Source organism: Bufo bufo, chromosome 7 (genome assembly GCF_905171765.1).
Source record: "Bufo bufo chromosome 7, aBufBuf1.1, whole genome shotgun sequence".
NCBI classification, from domain to species: Eukaryota; Metazoa; Chordata; class Amphibia; order Anura; family Bufonidae; genus Bufo; species Bufo bufo.
Window position 1 is genome coordinate 202,525,160 of NC_053395.1, and position 24,508 is coordinate 202,549,667.

Below are 24,508 nucleotides of genomic sequence, written 5' to 3' on the forward strand. Positions count from 1 at the left end.
GTTTTAGTGGATTCATCAGAGACTAATCTGAAAATATTTGGGTTCATTTGCTGTCCGAAAAATAGCAAAGTTTGGTCTGAGCTGGTTCGGTCATCCTTACCTTGGAGCCGTAGTATGCACCATCCCTGCATTTTACTTAGGCTTCTTGCACACGTTTATGTTCCGCTTTTTGTGTTCCGTATGCGGACCGTATACGGAACCATTCATTTCAATGGATCCGCAAAAAAAACTTAAGGTGCATTACATTTCCGTATGTCTGTATTTCCATTCTGCAAAAAAATAGAACATGTCTTATTATTGTCCGCATTTACGGAACGGACACAGAAAGAAAATACATTCGTGTGCATGAGCCCTTAGTCTGCTCTTTAGTAGTGGAGGAAGGAAATTATAGCAAGTAGAATGACTACTGTACTTCCTTATACAGTATCCATAAGAACAACTAGTGCGTGTTCTGGTTCCTCTACTCATCATCAGTAACAAGACCCCTGAACACCAGAGAAAACTGAGGACAGCAATATGGAGAGGACAACAAAATACTCAAAAGCTGTCATATAAAGAGCTGTAGAAGTTGTAGCATCCCTTGTAGGCAAGCAGAATGACCCCAATGCATGGAGTGTGTACAGTTTACAGGTCAAACTCGATTAGAATATCGTGCAAAGTTTATTTATTTCAGTAATGCAACTTAAAAGGTGAAACTAATATACGAGATAGACTCATTACATGCAAATCGAGATATTTCAAGCCTTTATTTGTTATAATTTGGATGATTATGGCTTACATCTTAAGAAAACCCCAAAGTCACAATCTCAGGTACCCTTTGCTTAGGGGGTATGGATTAATTTGCTGTCTATAGTGTGACACTTTGAGCCTAGAATATTGAACCTTTTTCACAATATTCTAATTTTAGGTTGCATTAATGCAACTCCTTTTAAGTTGCATTACTAAAATAAATTAACTTTTGCATGAAATTCAAATTTTTCGAGTTTCACTTGTATTTTGGGGTCCTACCATACTGATAAAGTCATATATAATCTGCTCACATAGCAGCAAGAGGCTACCAAATGATTGAATATGGGGGTCCCTGCAGCAACTTTGAGAAGGTAGGTCCTGGGGAAAAGAAGACACTGGCAGCTTTCCTCTCTACCTAGAAGTCATCTCAGCTGTGATCGTGTCTATAATAATAAACTGGGGAGTTTTTTTTTATAATCTATCATGTTTTTTATATGAACATAGGCTGGTTGGGGTGCTGTACATTTAATATATGTATGTAGTGCAGTAAGTCTACTATCTTATGTGCCACTTGTGCAGGGGGTGGGAGACTAGGGGCCCACCTTGCTCAGGGGCCCACTGGGGGATTTACCTGTACCCCTGTGGGCCAGTCCAAGCCTGAGTGTATACCAACTTATAATATGGCATTGCTGTGTGTATGGTCCTTACTGTGAAGTGATTTACAAGATGAGCTGATTTTACTGGATGGCCCTATCAACTGATGCAACTCACATGAAATAATTCAGACTCTACTTGTGTGAAACCATTTGACCATTTCCACTAATTATGGCCTAGGATGTACATTATGTACATAGAGATTCACAATTTGTTGACATGAACAATAGTCTGACATTAATTGGCTTTTTTTACTCATTCTGTATGTTAAAAAAAAGAAAAATAAGTGCTGTTTTCTGGTAACAAATTGCTGCAACAGCAATTTTAGGTATAAATATCAAATTTAATAGGCATGGTATATATCTCGAATACAGCGGGGGCCGGGGGGGGGGGGTAAGGATTTAACTCTTTATATTCCAGGTATATCAAAGGTCCCAGCACAGAACTGTCTAATGAGATGCTTGGGCCCATGTTTGTGACATCATCCTCTTTAAAAGTAGTATCAAAATCAGCTTGTCACATTGCTGAAATTGATCATTACCATCGGCATCAGCAGCTCCTCCATGAGCATCATTAAAATCAAATATTCAGATACATTTTGGATGCTACCTGTACATTTATAGTCAATGAATACATTTTACCATCTTGGACATTTATCCATAGAATTGAGCACAAATCTCAGAAATGGGAATTTCTCCTCTGGTTCATGTGAATGCATGATCTACTAAATGTTAAAACTGAAAAGTGCCATCTTCCTTACCTCCCACCAGCTTTGATGTTACGATGTGGCTCGCAGTGACACTATGTTGCCGTGTGAGCTGGCTGCCTGCCCTCTTGTGCACTGGCTGCGGTTGACTTGTCCAGTGTATGCTGGTTGCTTGAGTTGTACTTGCTGGCTGCGGTCTTCTGTGGGACATTGCTCTGTGACTAGTATGCTCTCTGTTTTCATCTAGGGTTAATGTTTCCCTGATCTGTGCATCTAAACATCAGGTGGTCAAGTGTTTTAGGCTAGGGCTACACTGCGACACAGCAGCGGTGATCCCATAGAAATGAATGGGATGGCCACGGCAGTCGCAAGAAATCCAGTTGTATTGGATTTCTTGCAACTTCATTTCAATGGGATCAAGCGATCATGTCCGTGTGACCACTATCACAGTTTAGACTTAGCCTTAATTACTCTGCTATTTAGGCCTCAGTTACACTGCGACTTTTTCTAGTGCGACAGATTCATTTTAACTATTGCGTGGCAGCTGCAGTCCACAAGAGTGCATTCATCTGGACTGTAGCTATAGTTCAATACAGTAGTTAAAACCATTCAGTTGTGCTACAAAAAGTCGCAGTGTAGTCAAGGCCTTAGATCTTAGAGCTGCATTCTTGGGACATCTGTTTGTTTCCAGGAATGCTGTTTGCAGTGTGCTTTCTCTCCTGAACAGTGTGTTGGTGACTCTACCCTGACTTGTTTGGCTTGATTATTCATCAATGTTACTTTGTCTCTATTGGCTATGAACATCATGCTCCCTGTATCCTGAGCCACATGGGTTCCTGGCCATTTGGCTTTGTCTGTGATCCTGAAACCTGGTTTAGTGTCTGAACAGTGTCCTAATACTTTATGTTTAGGTTCCTATTCTTCTAGTTTGTCTGTTTTCCATATATTGCAATATGCCTGGACCGCTGAGGCCATGCACCAGCCTCTCTATTTCTTTGCATGTCGGCTGTCGCTTGTACTGGGACCATCCCAGGAGGTAGTGGTCCAGTCGCCGCTACCCTGCGGAGAAAACCAGATCCCTGTATAGGGGTTGAAGCATTAAAACCTGGGGAGCACCGGAATGACACCCTTAGGGTTTAGCTCAAAATCAAACTGGAAACTTGGCTCAGTGGTTGCTTTTCTGCCACTGTCCCGTACCTTTATGTCCAAGCTTATTCCGATTATGTTGTGTCTGGTAATTTTGTTTAATAAAGCTTTCGTTTTGGCTTTTTCTGGATCTGTTTGTCTTGTCTACAAACGCTTGGGATATGTCCAGGGGTTCTCCTAACCTCTGAATGTGATATTTGAGTTTCTCTTCCTCGGCTCAAAAATGTTCTCATGACCTAAAACTAGAGATTTTCAAATCAGTTCTGAATGAATTAGATTTGACACAAGTTAAAAATTCAAGGTGGATTCAAATTAGAAGTTTGGGTTATTTGATTTGGGTGAATTTTGGAGAGAGAGGGAGAGAAATTAATGAAAATTTTTTAAATAAAGAGAGACAAGAGATATACAAATTTTCTAGCCAAATGGAGCCCATTCAATTCTGGTAGAGTTGATTAAGACCCAAAACCGAGTATGTCAACCAATTTGACCAAATCAAATTTTAAGCAATTTGCTCATCTCTAACTGTTGCTCCCTAGGGCTGGTTCAGGTAAAAAGGAGTGCACACCCTTTCTTCTCTCGGGACACTCCTTGTAGTTGGGGCTCCTGTGGTACCTGTTGGTGGTTGTGTTAGTGCTTAGCAGGAGTGTAGTAAGGCAATTGCTGGAGTGTGGTGTAGTAGGAGCCAGTTACCAAGCCCGATTTAACACAGTAAACGTCCTTCTTTACTTTAATTAAAAATAGCAGTTATAGTACAACCAAAAACAGTCTGTACATAGTGCAAATCCTTTTCCCAGATGTCTGTGCATTAGTTAGGCAATGCTGGAACCAATGGTCTCCTGGTTACACCCTCTTGCTAACATTTCTCTCTCTAGAACATTTCTCTCTCTGCAGGAGATAGTCAGGAGGTAGGCTGGAAGGTGGAAACAATACAAAAAAAAAAAGGTAAGATTTGTTTGATTTAAAGTTACAAATTTATTTTTTTATTTTTTTCTCCTCTTTAAAATGGCAGACTTGGTTCAGTGCAGGAATTGTTGTGCATTTATTTCATGTTCCACTCTTTGGAGATTCGGATGCTGTCAGATCTGTAGACAGTTCTCCTTACTGCAGCAGGAAATTGCATTTTTGAAAGCTGAAATATTTAAATTATCTGTTAAACAAACTCCAGCTAGGACTGCTGCAATGCCACTGCCACAGAGGACCCCCAGAAATGGCAGATGGGTTAATGTAGGTTCTGGAAGTCTTAGAGTGGTGGATAGAAGACATGTCCCACAGTCGGTGGTTCTCCATAATTCATTTGCAGCACTCTCAGAATGTAAGGACAACATGGATATGGACTCAAGCACAGAGGGTGAGAAACCATCGACTCCTATGTCTAATGTATGCAACAAAAAAGATATAGTGAAGTCTCAAAGGATGCAGCTGTTGCTGGGTGATTCAATCATAAGAAGTGTGGAGCTTAAAGAAAATGGTTTTGTGAGATGTCTCCCTGGGGCTACTGCTAGAAGAGATAGAAGACGTATTATTAATATTGTTAAGCAAGCAAAGCAGGAAGGGGACGTGGATGTTCTTGTCCATCTAGGGACAAATGACCTGGCTTGCAATGAAGTGTCAGAGGTGAAAAAATCTTTTATCACACTTGGTAATGACGTACAGGATTTTGCATCCACCATTTCATTTTCTGAGTTCTGCCTGTGCATAATGTTCAGAATGATAGGCAGAGGCGCATAAAGGAGTTCAACATATGGCTTGGTAAATGGTGTCAAGAGCAAGGATTTGGCTTTGTTTCTCATGATAGCTCTACTTGGAATAGAAAGGAACTGTACAAAAAAGATGGTTTGCATCTTTCTCTCAAAGGAACAAATGTACTTAGTGAACAACTCCAAGAATTTGCGAAAGAGTATTTAAACTAGGAAGGGGGGGCAAAAGAGTGAAAATAAAAGAGTCCAATTGCCCCCCGAAACAATGCCAGAACAGGCCAGAAGCACTGAGGTTAAGAAATGATAAGCTCAGAGTCCTGTCTACAAATGCTCGCAGTTTAGGTAAAAAAATCAATGAACTTGGGTCAATAATGGCATCTGAGAATGTAGATTTAGTGGCTGTTACGGAGACATGGTTTAATGAAAGAAATGACTGGGACATAACCATACCAGGGTACTCTTTATACAGAAGAGACAGAGAAGGCAAGAAAGGAGGAGGAGTGGCCCTGTATGTGAAAGATAGCATTAAATCTAACCTAATACAAGTTGGTGAGGCCAACATAGAGTCAGTTTGGGTTACGTTGCAGTTTGCTAACCATGCAGTAACTCGTGTAGGTGTGATATATAGACCACCTGGTCAAGTTAAAGAACTAGATGATCTACTAGTTGAAGAAATAGCTAAAATGACAATGAAAGGAGAAGTTATCATTATGGGAGATTTCAATCTTCCAGATATAAACTGGAAAACCAAAATAGCAAGTTCTACCAGGAGTACAGATATTCTAAATTCCCTACTGGGGTTATCTCTACAACAAGTGGTTGAGGAGCCAACCCGGAGGGAGGCCATTTTGGATTTGGTATTCACAAACGGGGATTCGGTATATGATGTCATTGTAGGCGAAACCTTGGGATCTAGTGATCACCAGTCAGTGTGGTTTAATATAAGAACTGTGAAAGAGTCCCACCACACAAAAACAAAAGTTTTAGATTTTAGAAAAACAGACTTTTCAAAAATGAAATTAGTCATAAATGAGTCCTTATCAGACTGGAACGGATTACATGGAGTCCAGGAGAAATGGGACTACTTAAAAGGTGCATTATTGAAGGCAACAGAAAATTGCATTAGACTCGTCAGTAAAAGCAAAAAAAGGAGGAGACCAATGTGGTACTCAGCAGAAGTGGCCCAAATCATTAAAAATAAAAAGCTAGCATTTTGTAATTATAAAAAAACCCAGAGCAATGAAGATAAGGAAATCTACAAGATTAGGCAGAGAGAGGCCAAGCAAGTTATAAGAACTTCTAAAGCGCAGGCAGAAGAAAAACTAGCTCAGTCTATGAAAAAAGGGGATAAGACATTCTTCAGATATATAAATGAAAAAAGGAAATTAAAACAAGGAATAACTAAATTAAAAACAAAGGACGGAAGGTATGTAGAAGAGAATAAAGGGCTAGCCGACTGCCTTAATGAATACTTCTGTTCAGTTTTTACAAAAGAAAAAGGAGAAGGACCTCCACTAGAAAGAATGACTATTAAATCGTTTGATGCATGTATCTTTACAGAGGAAGATGTTCTAAGTTTGCTGTCTAAGGTGAAGACAGATAAGTCACAGGGGCCTGATGAGATACACCCAAAATTATTAAAAGAGCTTAGTGGTGAGCTGGCAAAACCGTTAACAGATTTATTTAACCAATCATTAGTAACAGGAGTCGTCCCGGAAGATTGGAAATTGGCAAATGTCGTGCCCATTCACAAGAAAGGTAGTAGGGAGGAATCGAGCAACTATAGACCAGTGAGTCTGACATCAATAGTAGGCAAATTAATGGAAACCCTATTAAAGGATAGGATTGTGGAACATCTAAAATCCCATGGATTGCAAGATGAAAAACAACATGGGTTTACTTCAGGGAGATCATGTCAAACAAATCTTATAGATTTTTTTGACTGGGTGAATAAAATAATAGACGGTGGAGGTGCAGTAGACATCGCATATCTAGATTTTAGTAAGGCTTTTGACACTGTCCCACATAGAAGACTTATCAATAAACTGCAGTCATTGAGCATGGACTCCCATATTGTTGAGTGGATTAGGCAGTGGCTGAGTGACAGACAACAGAGGGTTGTAGTCAATGGAGAACATTCAAAACAAGGTAATGTTACCAGTGGGGTTCCACAGGGATCTGTACTGGGACCGATTTTGTTTAATATCTTCATAAGTGATATTGCAAAAGGCCTCGCTGGTAAGGTTTGTCTTTTTGCTGATGACACAAAGATATGTAACAGGGTTGATGTTCCTGGAGGGAAACGCCAAATGGAAAAGGATTTAGGAAAACTAGAAGAATGGTCAGAACTCTGGAAACTGAAATTTAATGTGGATAAGTGCAAGATAATGCACCTGGGGCGTAAAAACCCAAGGGCAGAATATAGAATATTTGACACAGTCCTGACCTCAGTATCTGAGGAAAGGGATTTAGGAGTAATTATTTCAGAAGACTTAAAGGTGGGAAGACAATGTAATAGAGCAGCACGAAATGCCAGCAGAATGCTTGGATGTATAGGGAGAGGTATAAGCAGTAGAAAGAGTGAAGTGCTTATGCCGCTGTACAGAACACTGGTGAGACCTCACTTGGAGTATTGTGCGCAGTACTGGAGGCCATATCTCCAGAAGGATATAGATACTCTAGAGAGAGTTCAGAGAAGAGCTACTAAACTAGTACATGGATTGCAGGATAAAACTTACCAGGAAAGGTTAAAGGACCTTAATATGTATAGCTTGGAAGAAAGAAGAGACAGAGGGGATATGATAGAAACTTTTAAATACATAAAGGGAATCAACTCGGTAAAGGAAGAGAGCATATTTAAAAGAAGAAAAACTACCACAAGAGGACACAGTTTTAAATTAGAGGGGCAAAGGTTTAAAAGTAATATAAGGAAGTATTACTTTACTGAGAGAGTAGTGGATGCATGGAATAGCCTTCCTGCAGAAGTGGTAGCTGCAAATACAGTGAAGGGGTTTAAGCATGCATGGGATAGGCATAAGGCCATCCTTCATATAAGATAGGGCCGGGGGCTATCCATAGTATTCAGTATATTGGGCAGACTAGATGGGCCAAATGGTTCTTATCTGCCGACACATTCTATGTTTCTATGTTTCTATGTAGAATCTCTGGATGGGGACTATATTCTTGCAATAATGCCTGCAATTCACACGTTGGTGTGCAGGTGCAATGATCTGACTGGCCAAGTCATTCCTCACATGTGTAGAGTGTCTAAACTTGTTACCTCTCCAGAAGCAGGGTCTTAGGAGCTTTATTGACTGAATCCTCTTCTGGCCATGCAAATTCTCCAATCTTGTCTTTCTTCCTCTCTTGCTGTACCAAAAGCAGAGGATCACAAGGAGATCTGTCTCTGGATTATTGAAGCTAGAGGAGAGGAGCACATAGTGTCTGCTCCCTACCCCCTTCAAGTTAGTCCTCAGACTAACTAGAACTTTCTGGAACTATGGGGTGAACCCAGCCCACACCCCAATCTCCCTAAGAGGGCTGGACCAGGATAAATAGCTCTCTCTGTGCCTGCCCCATACTCAGAAATACTGAGTATACACTAAATTGCATTAAATAACATTATTAAACATTACAGTACAGTATATTGTCAAACAAATGCAGATACCCCTGTACTGGGCTCTGCTTATATAGAACAGAGGGAGGAGAGGAGAGGGATGCTGCAGCAGTTTCTTTTTGTGTATGAGCTGTGTGACATCTACCAAGGCAGCAGAGATAGGGAACAAGACTCAAAAAGGGAAGGAACAACAGCTGTTTAAGTAGTGATCATTCATGATCACTTTTTATGATAAGTCCTCTTTAAATGTTCAGCTTTTGGTACAGATTGGTATAGCACTTGATATTTATTAGCCGGCATATACACATCTAAAAGAGAAGCTAATGAATTATGGTAATGCCGTCTTCATAGAAACCATATATTATCGTATAATTATTTGGGGATATGAGTAAATAATTTCTACATTTTCCTGGGCTCACTCAAAGCCATTTTCAAACAAAATCATTTACTTTTCTCTGTTGTCATTTTCTACTTAAAATTAGGTATATAATTTACTAGAACTCTCATTCGTATTCAATTATTCATGTGACAAGTGAACTGTACAGAAACTTGAGAGAATTATTAATCAAAACAGAATTGCATTTGATGTGCTTTCCACATAAGAGAGGCTTGTGCCGGCTGGAGCCATCATATCCTGAACCGTTCATTTCATGGATCCTCTGCCATTGTCTTTCATCCTTCAGTGTAGCTATATCAAGAAATGGGGATAATGACTTGAGCAAATGTACAACATTAAGCAGGACAGTAAATTAGGCATTTATGTATTACCACAGGAAATCTGAATTTCATTTTACTTTCAACATCAGATTAAATGCAGTATAATGTTGAAAAATACAAGAGAAAAATATAGATATCAGAGATTTATAAATATCATAATATATTGTATAAGCCAACTGAATCGCTGGTGATAACATAAAGTAAGGCTCAGCTTAGGCCAAATGTTTGTTTTTTATTTTTGCTTCAATTTATCAAAGTTCTCCTAACTTCCACCCCAAAATATCTCCCAAGAGGCATTTAAAAGAGTTTTATGCCAATATAATGAATTCATTAGACAATAAAAAGTTATGCAACTTTATAATATATCGGATAAATGGAAAAATTGAGCAGAGAAGCGTGATTGTAGGATCAGACTAAACAGACAAATACTGTTGTGACATCATAATAATAAAGCAAACAAAAATACAAATCCTATTGTGATTTAATATGATCATAATCAGTACAAATTCCTTACATGCCATAATAAAAGTAGAAGGCAGCCTATAGAAAAATACTCATGACATCATCATAATAGAGCAAAACCTATAAATGATTCAGAGACACTACAGAAGCAAGTAGACTACACTGCGTGCAGAATTATTAGGCAAATGAGTATTTTGACCACATCATCCTCTTTATGCATGTTGTCTTACTCCAAGCTGTATAGGCTCGAAAGCCTACTACCAATTAAGCATATTAGGTGATGTGCATCTCTGTAATGAGAAGGGGTGTGGTCTAATGACATCAACACCCTATATTAGGTGTGCATAATTATTAGGCAACTTCCTTTCCTTTGGCAAAATGGGTCAAAAGAAGGACTTGACAGGCTCAGAAAAGTCAAAAATAGTGAGATATCTTGCAGAGGGATGCAGCACTCTTAAAATTGCAAAGCTTCTGAAGCGTGATCATCGAACAATCAAGCGTTTCATTCAAAATAGTCAACAGGGTCGCAAGAAGCATGTGGAAAAACCAAGGCGCAAAATAACTGCCCATGAACTGAGAAAAGTCAAGCGTGCAGCTGCCAAGATGCCACTTGCCACCAGTTTGGCCATATTTCAGAGCTGCAACATCACTGGAGTGCCCAAAAGCACAAGGTGTGCAATACTCAGAGACATGGCCAAGGTAAGAAAGGCTGAAAGACGACCACCACTGAACAAGACACACAAGCTGAAACATCAAGACTGGGCCAAGAAATATCTCAAGACTGATTTTTCTAAGGTTTTATGGACTGATGAAATGAGAGTGAGTCTTGAAGGGCCAGATGGATGGGCCCGTGGCTGGATTGGTAAAGGTCAGAGAGCTCCAGTCCGACTCAGACGCCAGCAAGGTGGAGGTGGAGTACTGGTTTGGGCTGGTATCATCAAAGATGAGCTTGTGGGGCCTTTTCGGGTTGAGGATGGAGTCAAGCTCAACTCCCAGTCCTACTGCCAGTTTCTGGAAGACACCTTCTTCAAGCAGTGGTACAGGAAGAAGTCTGCATCCTTCAAGAAAAACATGATTTTCATGCAGGACAATGCTCCATCACACGCGTCCAAGTACTCCACAGCGTGGCTGGCAAGAAAGGGTATAAGAGAAGAAAATCTAAACAATCAAAACACTGACAGAATCCATGGATGGCAGGCTTTTGAGTGTCCTTGCAAAGAAAGGTGGCTATATTGGTCACTGATTTGTTTTTGTTTTGTTTTTGAATGTCAGAAATGTATATTTGTGAATGTTGAGATGTTATATTGGTTTCACTGGTAAAAATAAATAATTGAAATGGGTATATATTTGTTTTTTGTTAAGTTGCCTAATAATTATGCACAGTAATAGTCACCTGCACACACAGATATCCCCCTAAAATAGCTAAAACTAAAAACAAACTAAAAACTACTTCCAAAAATATTCAGCTTTGATATTAATGAGTTTTTTGGGTTCATTGAGAACATGGGTGTTGTTCAATAATAAAATTAATCCTCAAAAATACAACTTGCCTAATAATTCTGCACTCCCTGTATATTGACATTGTGACAATAGACATCTAAGAAAAAACACAAAAGGGCAGATTTATCATAGACCACTTACGCCACTTACGCCACTCTACAATAACCAAACGTACTGATGGATGCTACACCTAATTACCTCGTCATAAATTAAACGCAGCATCTGGCAGTCTGTGAGCCCATGCTGATATCTACGCCATCCCCTAGTTGGCGTAGATTTCAGTGTTCCTTTATGACAGAAAACTGGTGTAAAAGATGATAAATGTGGCAGGCCACTAGCATCGCCACCTCTGTGCGTTTAACACCTCCCCTCTTCGTGGAGAGGCTGGCCACTCTTGCAAAAACTTTTGAGCAATTTTTGAGCAATTTTTTGGCATTGAAAAAGTCACAGACATGCAATTTGTGACTTGTTCTCACCAGTTTTCTGGTGTATGATAAATATCCCACGTGGTGATGTCACGCATATTGCAGGTCCTTTGGCAGGTCCTGTTCAGTGACGATAGAAGAAGCTGCTGCAGCGCGATCAAGTGGATGAGGCTAGTTGTTTTAAAAGAAAATTAACCCCTAAATGGCCATATTGTTTTGCATTCTGTCTTAAGAATGGTATTATTTTTCGATATAACCATGAGTGACAGAGTGTCTGGAGAAGTAGTGGATGGGGTCTATGTGTGCCCAAGGTTCCTCACTTCTGTCATTTAAAAAGCAACCAGGGAAAGGTTCAGCAGAGGTCTACGCAGACCTCTCTGCAATTTGGGTTAGTAAAAAAAAAAGTGGGGAGAGAAGGGTGGGGCCCCACTCCATCCGGACAGTCCGGGTTTTAGGCTGTCAGGTAATCACTACTCAGGTGTGCTAGCCGGATATAAGGCTGAGAATGGAGACATCATCAGCAAAAAACACATTGTCACAAAATGGAACATACTCTAAGGGACGGGGAAGTGGCCATGATACTGATGGTGCACGCAGAGGCCGTGGCCCTGGGCACGGAGAAACTGTGCCTGCTGCCAGAGCACAAGAAAAACAATCATCTATGATACTTGTCTTCATGTCCCAGTTTGCAGGACAGCGCAGGACAACGCTCGCGAAGTCACCCCAGTACGAGCAGGTGATCGGTTGGATTGCAGCTGATAATGCTTTCAGTCCGTTAAGCACCACCCTGTCTTCCACTAAGTCCAGTCTCAGTAGCCAGGAGTCTGGTCAACACAATCCTCACCCTGATCCTCCTTCCTCCCACCATGAACAGTCTGGCCAAACAAGTGATCTCACACTCGGATATTCCGAGGACCTCTTTTCATCGCCATTACTTGTATTGGCCCTCTCGCCAAGCACGCTTGAAGAGGGACATGAAATCTTCTGCCCTGATTCCCAACCTCTTGAGCATCCACAGTCACAAGAACATGACAGGGGGGAACGGCAATTAGTGTTTAATGAGGTGGATGATGATGAGACATAGTTGCCAATGAGTCAACCGCAATTACTGTCTCAAGAGGTTGATGAAGAGGATGAGACACAGTTGTCAATCGCTGAGTTTGTGGTTAGGTCCACAAATCAGGAGGATGATCAGTGAGGAAGTGGAAGATGAGGTGGTGGACGATGAGGTCCCTGACCCAACCTGGGAAGGTAGAAAGCCAAGCGAGGACAGCAGTACAGAGGGGGATGGATCTGCAGCACCGCAACAGGCTGGCAGAGGCAGTGGGGTGGCAAAAGGGAGAAGGCGGGCTACATTAAACAGGCCCACAGCTGTTCCATGGAGCAGACCCTTGCGGAAATCTCCCTGGCCAAGAGGTAGATGTTCCGCAGTATGGCGCTTTTTTTACGACAAAAGAATAGTAGTTTGCAACCTGTGCCATAAAAAAATGAGCTGGGGCGTGAACACTAGCAACCTTACCACCACCAGCATGATCCGCCACATGGCATCCAAGCACCGTAATAAGTGGGGCGAATGCCTGGGTCCACAATCTATGTCTGTGGGTCACACCACTGCCTCCTCTTCCCCTATGTTACATGCTGGCCAATCCCCTGTTGAAGGCGCAGGCCTGGATACCTCCCACCCTGCACCTGGACCTTCGCAAGCACCATCAGCGACCACATCCACTTCCGTGTCCCAGCGCAGCATCCAAATGTTCTTACCCTAGGCCTTTGAACGCAAGCGAAAATCCCCAGCCACCCACCCACAGGCCATAGCACTAAATGCGCAGCTTTCCAAATTACTGGCCCTGGAAATGTTACCATTTAGGCTTGTGGACAATGAGGACTTCCGCAGCCTGATGCCGTGCCCGACTTAGACCAACATGTGTCTCTTAACATCACACGTGCCCTGACCAACGCAGTTACTGGGAAGGTCCACTTAACCAAGGAGACATGGACAAGTGCATTCGGCCAGGGACGGCACACTGGGTGAATGTTGTGGAGGCCGGGAGAAAGTTGTACCCTGGGATGGCACAGGTGCTACCGACGCCAAAGATTGCGGGCCCTAAGTCAGTCAGGGTTTCCGCCAGCACCTACGTTAGTGGCTTCAAACCCCACTTCTCCTCCTCCGCCTCCTCCTCCACTTCCACCTACGAATTATCTGCATGCAGGACCAGTCAGTCATCAGACGGTAGCTGGAAGCAGTTTAGCACTGTAGTGGGTAAGCGGCAACAAGCCGTGCTCAAGCTGATATGCTTAGGGGACAAAGAGCACACCGCCGCAGAGCTTTGGCAGGGGACAAGAGACCAGACTGTTGTGTGGCTCTCGCCACTCAATCTAGAACCAGGCATGGTTGTGTCTGATAATGGCTGTAACTTGGTGGCAGCTTTGGAGCTCGGGAAGCTCACACACATACCATGCCTAGCCCACGTCTTAAACTTAGTGGTTCAGCGGATTCTCAAAACCTACCCCAATTTGTCTGAGCTACTGGTGAAGGTGGGCCACATGTGTGCACATTTCCGCGAGTCATCGACAGCTTCAGCCAGTCTGTCAATGCTGCAGCATTGAAATTGCCAGCTCACCGGCTGTTGTGCGATGTGAGCACGTGCTGGAACTCCACGTTCCAAATGTTGGCCAGGATTTGTGAGCAGCAGAGGGCATTAGTGGAATACCAGCTGCAACATGGTCGTCGCCTTTCCAGTCAGCTTCTGCTAATCAAAAACGAGGAGTGGGCATGGATGTATGACCTCTGTGAGGTTTTAAGAAACTTTGAGGAATCAACACAGATGGTGAGCGGCGATAACGCTATTATCAGCGTAACCATCCCACTTCTGTGTCTACTCAAACACTCGCTGCTCACAATTAAGGACAACGCTTTGCATGCAGAAGTGGTGGAAATGGGGGAAGACATTACACAGGGTGATAGCCAGACCACCCTCAGTTCGTCTTCTCAGCGCAAATTGGACAATGAAGAGGAGGAGGAAGAGGAGGAGCAGGAGACGGTTGCCTTCGCTACAGATGGTAGTACCCATGGAAGTTTAATTCTATCTGTTCAGCATGATCAGCAGGCCCTTGCTCCTAATGTTTTTGAGGGTCACCAGCAGGCCATCAATCATAATTTTCAAGGCTGTGTATGATGCCCTCCTTTATGTGTAATAAAGGGTGTATTGTAGTGCCAGTTCCTTGTAATTTTTGGCAGCCCTTTCCCTTAGTGCATAGGCTTTATGAGTGTAGGAGTTTCACTACCTGAACAATTGTATCATAATGTGAATGAGGCCCTCCTTTATGTTATATACAGGTTTTATCGGAGTGCCTCTTCCTTGTAATTTTTGGCAGCACTTGCACTTTATGTACAACAATTTTTCCTCTAAAATCGATTTTATCTTTGGTTTTGTGCGTATCATTGTCAGTCTGTAAAAGTGGCGTACTACTCGGACAACATTGTTCCCAGCAGCGACCTGGGAGTCCAAGATGCATCCAGACATCCTCCCCATGCTGTTCCCGAACCATTTCAGTGGTGTTTCCATCAATTTCTGACCTTTTCCTATGAACCAGACACCCCCCCTCTTCAGAACAGCGGGTGCCTGGTTTAATGCTCGGGTTCTCCCATCCCGAGGTGTTCTACTTGAGCACCCAAGCACTTTGGTGCTCGACCAACACTAGTCATCAGGCCATTATACTAGTCATCAGGCCATCTACCGAGCACCCGAGCATCCCGATGTTTTCGGCCAGAACACCCGAGCACCCGAGTGTTTTGGTGCTCAATCAGTCATTATGAATCAAAAACTAATTGATATATCATCAAAACTGAACACTTATTGATTGTTAAGGGTCCAACAGCTGTGGCCTCCACCAGTCCTCAAAATAGAGCTGGTCACTAGTAAAGTGCTGCTGCTTCACAGTATCTTCTTGCGTAGAGACAATTATGATGCTGGACACTATGACACAGATCATTCACTGGGTGGCTGAGAGCAATGCTGCGCAGGCAATAACTTGAAATGACAATGATGTTTTCCTTCTTGTTATCAGCGGAGGTCCCAGGGCACGGAGCACCATAGATCATGATGTTAAAGGGGTTGTCTCATTTCAACAAATGGCATTTATCATGTAGAAAAAGTTAATACAAGGCACTTACTAATGTATTGTGAATGTCCGTATTGCCTCCTTTGCTGGCTGGATAAATTTTGACATCACATTATACAATACTCATTTCCATGGTTATGACCACCCTGCAATCCAGCAACGGGGCCGTGCTTGCACACTACAGGAAAAATCACCAGCTTATGCACTTTTTCCTATAGTGTGCAAGCACGACCACCACTGCTGGATTGCAGGGTGGTCATAACCATGGAAATGAGCAGTGTATAACCCGATGGAAAAATGAATCCAGCCAGCAAAGGAGACAATATGGACAATCACAATACATTAGTAAGTGCCTTGTATTAACTTTTTCTATGATGATAAATACCACTTGCTGAAATGAGACAACACATTTATGCATACTCTAGCAATATTATGTAATAAGGGTGAGCAACCTACGGCACTCGAGCTGTTGTGAAACTACAACTCCCAGCATGCATATTTGCTCTGGTCTTCTCAGAACTCTCATAGAAATAAATGGAGCATGCTGGGAATTGTAGTTTCACAGCAGCTGGAGTGCCACAGGTTGCCCACCTCTGTCTATAACATTATAACATGGAAATACACCATGTGGGATTCCACAAATTTTCTGTATCTTTTGCACACTTCTTTGAAGGGAATAGGGATGGTGGAGAGAGGTGCCTTTTCTGAAAACAAAACATTTTTCATACATTTCCTTTAACAATGTCAGATCATTAAGCATGATTTTTTTTGAAATAATCATTAAACTTATGGAAAGATTAATTTTTTCCTTAAAACTATAATCGGCGGCTGGCCCTCACTGGCCTTGAAATGTAATGTTTCCCTGTGAGCAGCAATCCCTCTACAAGGCTTGTATCATACAGGGACAGCAATAGATTAAATGTATGTATTACCCCAGGGTCTGCAGTCGACTAAGGTCAAAGTTCAGGTGTATTTGCGAAGAAGAAAGGGAATTCATCTTATCACTGTGTATTTATATTGCGGATACATTAACGCAGGTTTTCCCCCTAGAGCTCTTACCTTCACGTTGCCTAAAATTCACCTTCCCGGTTTTACTAAAGAGACGAAAAGAGAATAAATTTATTCTCACAATAAGCCCCCCCCCCCCCCCTCAGTTGAGTAATATAAGTTTGTGCACCCTCTTGAAACCCCTTTGGATAAGTTGCAGTAAAATCACTGTTTTAAGCAGGACTTAAGAGCATATTTTTAGCTTCGAGCTGTACAAATTAATGGTGTACATGACAGTGGGCCACATTATTAACAATTTATCTTTCTGAATTCCCCACTGTCACCGCTAATACAGTTTAATCATGATTGACATCGTGAATGGAGCAGTGAACGGTTTACATAAGTTACTGGAATGTCATTTTAGCATTATGCTGTATTGGGGCATTGCATCATGAAGGGGGCACATAGTTTAATGTTATAATTCCTAGCATCAGGGCAGGGGCTATACTATGAAGCCTCACAGTCCACATCTCCATCTGGGTGTGTGTAACAGTGACAATGATGAGCACAATATTGCACAAGATACATACTGTAACTTTAACGCCATTCTATATGGACTGATGCACCCTGCTGCTGGTGCCTCAGAGCAATGTCAGGCTGGGGTTCCTTGGGTCCTCCAGAGGAAATTATTCTCGAGGCCCAATCCCTGTATCATCAATACTGTAAAGTCTAATAGTTTTAAACCAAAGAAATAGGTCCTAGTGGCAAGCACGGCTGCCAACCAGACTTTTTTGTTTCTGGACAACTTATCCCAAAATCACAGACATCCAACATTTTTTATGGACAAATAGGAAAACCCATAATTTACTATAAAGATTATTATGTGCTACATGTTTATAGCTCAATATACTGATAAGACCTCATTACCAGAATTTATTGTGAGCTGTAAAATGATGATAATTACCACCAAAATCATCTAGTCAAATACCACCAGTTTAAAAATATATAAATTTCACGGACACAGGAAAAAAGTCGCCTATTTTTACGGACTGTACAGAAACTTCTGGACGGTTGGTAACCCTGGTGGCAAGTGATTATCTCCAAAAGGGATTTTTGGGGCCCACTATGACTTCAGAGATTTGGCCCTCCTGAAGATCCTCTGTTACTCAACCCTGCCTGAGAGAGACCAATGGTTACTCCCCCCAATAAGAAAAGACTAGTATTATAAATGAAACATGGTAGGTAGCAGGCCCCTGTTTCAAATTTTACTTTGGGGACCAGGAATTGCAGGTTATGCCTCTGGAAATACGTGTATGAGCACAGTAGATGTAAATGTCAAGAGAATTTCCTATCATACAGTATATGCAAAATATAGTACTAACATGTGTGTGTGAACCTAGTCATGGTTCCTTAACAGAAGTCTGTCTGGGGTGGCACTTTAGCACAGGAGTGATTTGTTTTAGGGTGATCAGAAAACCATCAGCCTGAGTTCCTATGTTCCACTCACTTTTTTGGTATCCTGTCTCATGCACACTGTTCCCTGTTTCTTAACCTGTTTACTGGTGACATAACCTGCCAGCCAAGACAATCACCATGTGTAGACAGCATAATTTAAAGAGGCTGTTCAGTTTTAGGGGGAAATCAGACCCCTCTCGGCCCCCACCTGCAGTAAAGAACTCTTAAACTCTTAAAGATCCCATGCTGCTGCTTCAGCTCTATTCAACCAGCTGCATTGGTGAAGTCACATCGACAACGCATGACTTCTGCAGCCCATCACTGGCCTCGTGGGTTGTACCGCTGAGGCCAGTGATTAGCTGCACCGGTCACATGTTGACATGACGTCACCACTGCAGCTGGGTAAATATAGCCTGGCCAGAGAAACAAAAACATAACAAGATTTGTCAGTTTAGTATATACCAGTTCTTTATAGCAGGTGGACTCCGAGGGTTGACCTGTTTTCTTCTGAAACTGGACCACCCCTGTAAGAGTTTTTGCTCCTTATCGGTGCAGAGAAGGGTTCTGGTTGGTTGGTTGGTTGGTTGGTTGGGGGAGATGCCTACAAAGCAACTGTTAGAAGGTACTGATTCTTCTTGCTCCTTGGGGAGGTTTGTGAAACACATCTTTCTAGTGCCACCTATAGGTAGATCTGTAAAGAATAAATCAAGGCAACTGGATGTACTGTAGATTTCTTGAAAACGTTTCACTCGTTCTTCCAGCGAGCTTTCTCAATTCTGAGTGACTGTACAAGAATTCTCTGGGAATAAATATGTAACTGAATCAACATCTGGTAATTATACCCAGCATGTGGTCAGAGGTCATTATACCCAGCATGGGGTCAAAGGTGTTGATTCCATTATCCAAATTGGAGTCAGTAGGTGATAAAGACTTCCCAGAAAAAGGTGTCAAGACAGCATTGTATGTCGCAGACAATAGATGTCTAACCCCCCCTCCTCTATTCAAGCTTGGCTTCTCCATTTTTACGTAGATGGTCTCCTTCACACCTCGTTTTTACCTATCGGCCTCCTTATCCAAAACACGCACTTGACTGTCTTCAAAGGTGTGAAGGAGTAATCTACAAGGTTACGCCTGTTGGTATGCAGTCCGTGTATCGGCTGCTCCACAAATGCTCTCCGGTTGCTAGTGACACTGCGCGCCTGCGCACTACGGCTTTCCGGACGCTGACTGTTCCGCGTGTGTTCTCCGGTTGTTAGCGATACTGAGCACCTGCGCAATACAAGTTTCCGGACGCTCACAGCCCACAAGTTGTTTCACTTCGATGTTATAGCTTTACACTTGCGCATTTCCACTTTTCAATCACCGGTTATAGAGATATTAAACAGATTGTAACAGGGGTGCAGTCACTCTTCTAGCCAGACGCGTTTCAAAACCGCATGGGTGTCTTCCTCAGTGGCAATTTATATGTAATATCTCTATAACCGGTGATTGAAAAGTGGAAATGCGCAAGTGTGAAGCTATAACATCGAAGTGAAACAACTTGTGGGCTGTGAGCGTCCGGAAACTTGTATTGCGCAGGTGCTCAGTATCGCTAACAACTGGAGAACACACGCGGAACTAGCAACCGGAGAGCATTTGTGGAACGGCCGATACACGGACTGCATACCAACAAATGTCATCTTGTAGATTACTATCAACATCGGGTAAGAAGCGCATAGCGCTACAAAAGAAAACTACCTGTCATACTACAAAGGCGGCGAAGCGACTGGACACGTAAGTGGACCTGCGCCCCATCATTATCAATCATCTAACGCACATATCAGTGTGAATTGAGATAGTAGACACTCACTTACGCCCCATAGAACATTCCACTATCCTGTTGAAAGCATATCAATTAAGAAAATCTAAAGGAAAATAACGTAGGGCTGCAGTCTAAACATTATAGAGCAAGCTGCAAGAGCTCCGCAGCTTAATAGAAAGGATGGACCGTGACTACTATAATTATACTGCCATTTTTGATAGTATATTTTAGAACTATATTTTATAATTGCATTTGATTTTATATTGCTATTTGGTGTGTTTATGTCAGCACACAAGAGTGTATTATTGTATGTATGATTGGCCAATATCTGGCACGATTTTTTAGGTTGGGATTAAATTTGATTTAATTGACTTCTTGTCAGCTGGCTATCTTTTTGTATAGTTTGGACATTGGCTTACAGTCCAGCTGTCTGTAAGTGACACTAGATGGACAGTTTTCTTCCTTCTGGAGGAGAATGTATGTCATCAAGGAAGAAGTGACACTTCAATAACAGTAACAAATAGTCTATGTTAGACCAAAATCTACACTCAGCTGCAGACAAAACAAGGCAAGGCTTTATTGGCGCTTTATTGACGAATACTGATTTCAAGGATGGGCCTTTCAGAAATTTTCATGCTGTTGAATATACAGTAGATGGCTAAGATGACCGTTGACAAGTATGGTGGTCATTAAAAATCAAAACAACCCTTAAAGCTTTACCTGCTATGGTAACCAGTCTGAGACAACCTGTAAAATGACCCAGTCAAAGAACAATGGGTCAATCCCTATTGATACATTTTCAAAGGGCAGTGAGTCTATTAATGACTGTAAAGATTCTCAATAGATTTGTTCTTATCTTACAATAAATTAACCCTTCTAAACCCAGCTTTGGACATACAGTCCTCAAGCAATCTCCCGCTCTTATGAAAACATGCTCTGAATTTTTTTTTCATATGGGGTGTCCAAAAGTAGACAGCCGCTTTAAACACTACCTATCATTTTAAAAAACCTTAACATTTCCTATTGACGTATTGAAAGTCCAGATGTTGAGACCCTACAAAATTACTAAAGTGAAGGGGCAGAAGTGCTGAGTGTGCTGCACCTCTTCATTTCATATCTGCTTTCCTCTCCTCCAAGTGAGCATGATGCGGACTCCCCACGGGATCAAAACTTCTGACATGTCACTATGATGTGACAAAAGTTTTTTCTTTAAAAGATAAGATGCACTTTGAGTCTACAAATGGAAAAAAAGAAAAATAGAAAAACATGGCTGCCTCATTTCAAAAACAGTGCCACCAGTGCTTTTCAAATGTCTGGTATTGCAACTGATATGTGTCTGCTATTGAAAATCAGAACTCTTTGAAGTGAAAGGTTTAAATGGGGTTGTCCAACAGCTAGAAAAAAAAATTCCAAAGGGGCTGATGAAAAAAAAATAAAGACTAAGATCAAAGTGTATCGTTTCAGCTCTGCAACACTGATGTTCAGTGGTTATGTGATGTTCCTGCCACGTCACCGCAGAGGCCATTGATTGTCCTGCAGCAGTGAAATGCATGTAGATGGCACACCACACTGCCAGTCTGACAGGGACCAGAAGTGGCGGGGACAGGAGCCTTGACTCTGGAAAGTGGACAGTCTGACCATATCCCACTGTAAATGTATCTAGGTTTCGGACAACCCCTTTAATGTAATACATGACATTGCCCATGGACAAAAGTGGTGCTGTTCCTGAAATAAAGCTGCCATGTTTTTTTTAATGTTTAAGAACCTATTTATATTAAATGTTTTTGATACAATATAATTTTTTACATTTTACAGTAAATACACACAATGCAATCCTCTGTATATTCAGAAGACTCCATGTATGTAGTTCAGAGATTTATAGATGCCAAATTATCCTAAAGTTTCCCTACCTTCATAGGGGGTCATTTATCCAACAGAAATATGCCTAAATTAGGCGAATTTGTTGCGCAGATTGTGGCGCAAAGGTCCTTTGCACCGCAATCTGCGATTTCTGTCGGCTCAAATCAGGTCTTAAAAAGTGGCCGTGGCGTGGCCGGGGAAGAGGACGAGCCGGCAGGCCCGTCTCATTTACCATTTTGCTACGCCTGTTTTAGGCATAGAAAATAGTCTAAATGTAATACAACGGGGAATACATCTTGCATTTAGAAGTGGCAGAGAATCCGCTGAAGTTATGTAGAGGCCGGCGCCTCTTCAAAACTCTGGCAGATCCACCGCCAGGTATGGAGGTTATTAAGACACTGGTCTTAATAAAAGTGCCCCATAGCATCTATAAATTGGGTATAAAGAATACTATTATATAATAATCATATTAATAATATATAATAATTTAATAATGATATCTAATATTGCAAGCAAACGGTACATTGGGATTTCTATGCGGTTGGAATACATCCACTAGCGGTCATTGCAGCGCTTTCTAACCTGAGCTTCTGATATTTAAGCTTTAACAGTTAAAGGGAAAATTGACCTGTTGCCAAGTCTTTCATTCACTGCGCCTTTACCCTGTTCTGACCTTGTATAGTTTGCAGTCGAAGTGTAGCAAAGGTCTGAAGTCGAGAGACTAGCAGCTCAGGAATTATAGACCTAATTGTCTGTTTTCAAGAACTTACAGTTATTGGCAGCTGCCATTATTCCATCTAGTCTGCTGTCACACAGCACAACAATCCGGCATGCGCTAATTGCAATGGCCTTTTCATCAAGGAAAATCATAGACAGTAGCCGAGGAGATAAGCTAGGCTACTTGAGCATGATTGGCCTGTCATATTGTTATGATTGTTTCAAGTATACAGCATTTAGCACCTAGCCTTTGAACCTCTCTTTGTACCTGAATAATATAACCTGGCTGCCCCTATCATTTAAGAGGGTACTATGGCTTTTCAAAGTTCAGCAGCGCACAATTTCAAGCAGGCAACCGGTTTCTGACAAAAGATCAATACTGTCCTTCCGAATGCAGGAGTCAAGCTGCTGGGTCTGTCAGAGGAATGTGTGCTGTAATTGGATCATAGAGGCAGCAAGTCATCTGACTTCCCCTTCAGCACTGTCACAGCTGTCAGATGTCATCCTCTGGTACAGCTGTCACTGCAGGAGGGGATGTGGCTCTTTCTCTGTTCAAGCCAGATGCAAATGTCCACTTAGTAGATAAATATTGGAGCTATTAGACACCTCTTTATGCCTTTATGCAAACTAAAAACCTGCGTCGTCTGTGGATTTCATGGAAATAAGTTGCAATTTATTCACTCGATGAGGGTGTATTGAAGCCTAGAAAATGAGAAATTATCTGCTTCAGGTTGTTTGGGGGAAAAAAATTGCTAAATTATGAAAGGTTAAATAATGGAAAATAATAAGTCTATGTTAAGGCTTTTTTTAATTTTAAAAATGGAAAAAAAAAAGTTTGTCAATTTTGAAAAATGATTCATGTATTTTTAAAACGGTTACAGAACCTATAAATTAAAGCTATCTATCTATCATCTATTATCTATCTATCTATCTATCTACCTATCTCTCATATCTATCTATCTATCTATCTATCTATCTATCTATCTATCTATCTATCTATCTACCTATCTCTCATATCTATCTATCTATCTATCTATCTATCTATCTATCTATCTATCTATCTATCTATCTATCTATCTATCTATCTATCTATCTACCTATCTCTCATATCTATCTATCTATCTATCTATCTATCTATCTATCTATCTATCTATCTATCTATCTATCTACCTATTATCTATCTATCTATCTATCTATCTATCTATCTATCATCTATTATCTATCTATCTATCTATCTATCTATCTATCTATCTATCTATCTATCTATCTATCTATCTATCTATCTATCTATCTATCTATCTATCTATCTATCTATCTATCTATCTAACTCATATCTATCTATCTATCTATCTATCTATCTATCCCATATCTATCTATCTATCTATCTATCTATCTATCTATCTATCTATCTATCTACCTATCTCTCATATCTATCTATCTGTCTATCTGTATGTCTATCTGTCTATCTATCTATATATGTATCCATCTACTGTATATCTGTTAAATTTAAGATAGCATTTCAACAGAGCCCCTTATACATATGTTATGCAAAGTGTTCAATAAAAACTTATTGAAGATTAAGATAGCATTTCAAACACCAAATTTAACTAAAATGAAATAAATAAAAAAAATATGAAAAATGTTATCATATAAAAACACAATAATAAAACACATAAAAGCAATGAATAGTAAATAATAATAATAATACTGTACTGTTGTTTTTTTTTACCTGCATCTTTAGATTTCATAAACTTCAATTTTTATTTCTAATATTAATTTTATAATTTAAATTATATTTATAGAAAGTTCTGACAGAAAGAAAAAGTGTGGATCGCACATCCATATCTATAAAATGCTAGCCTGCATATACACAAGTCGCATAAGGGTGAGTATTTTTTAAGGAAACATCTTTTT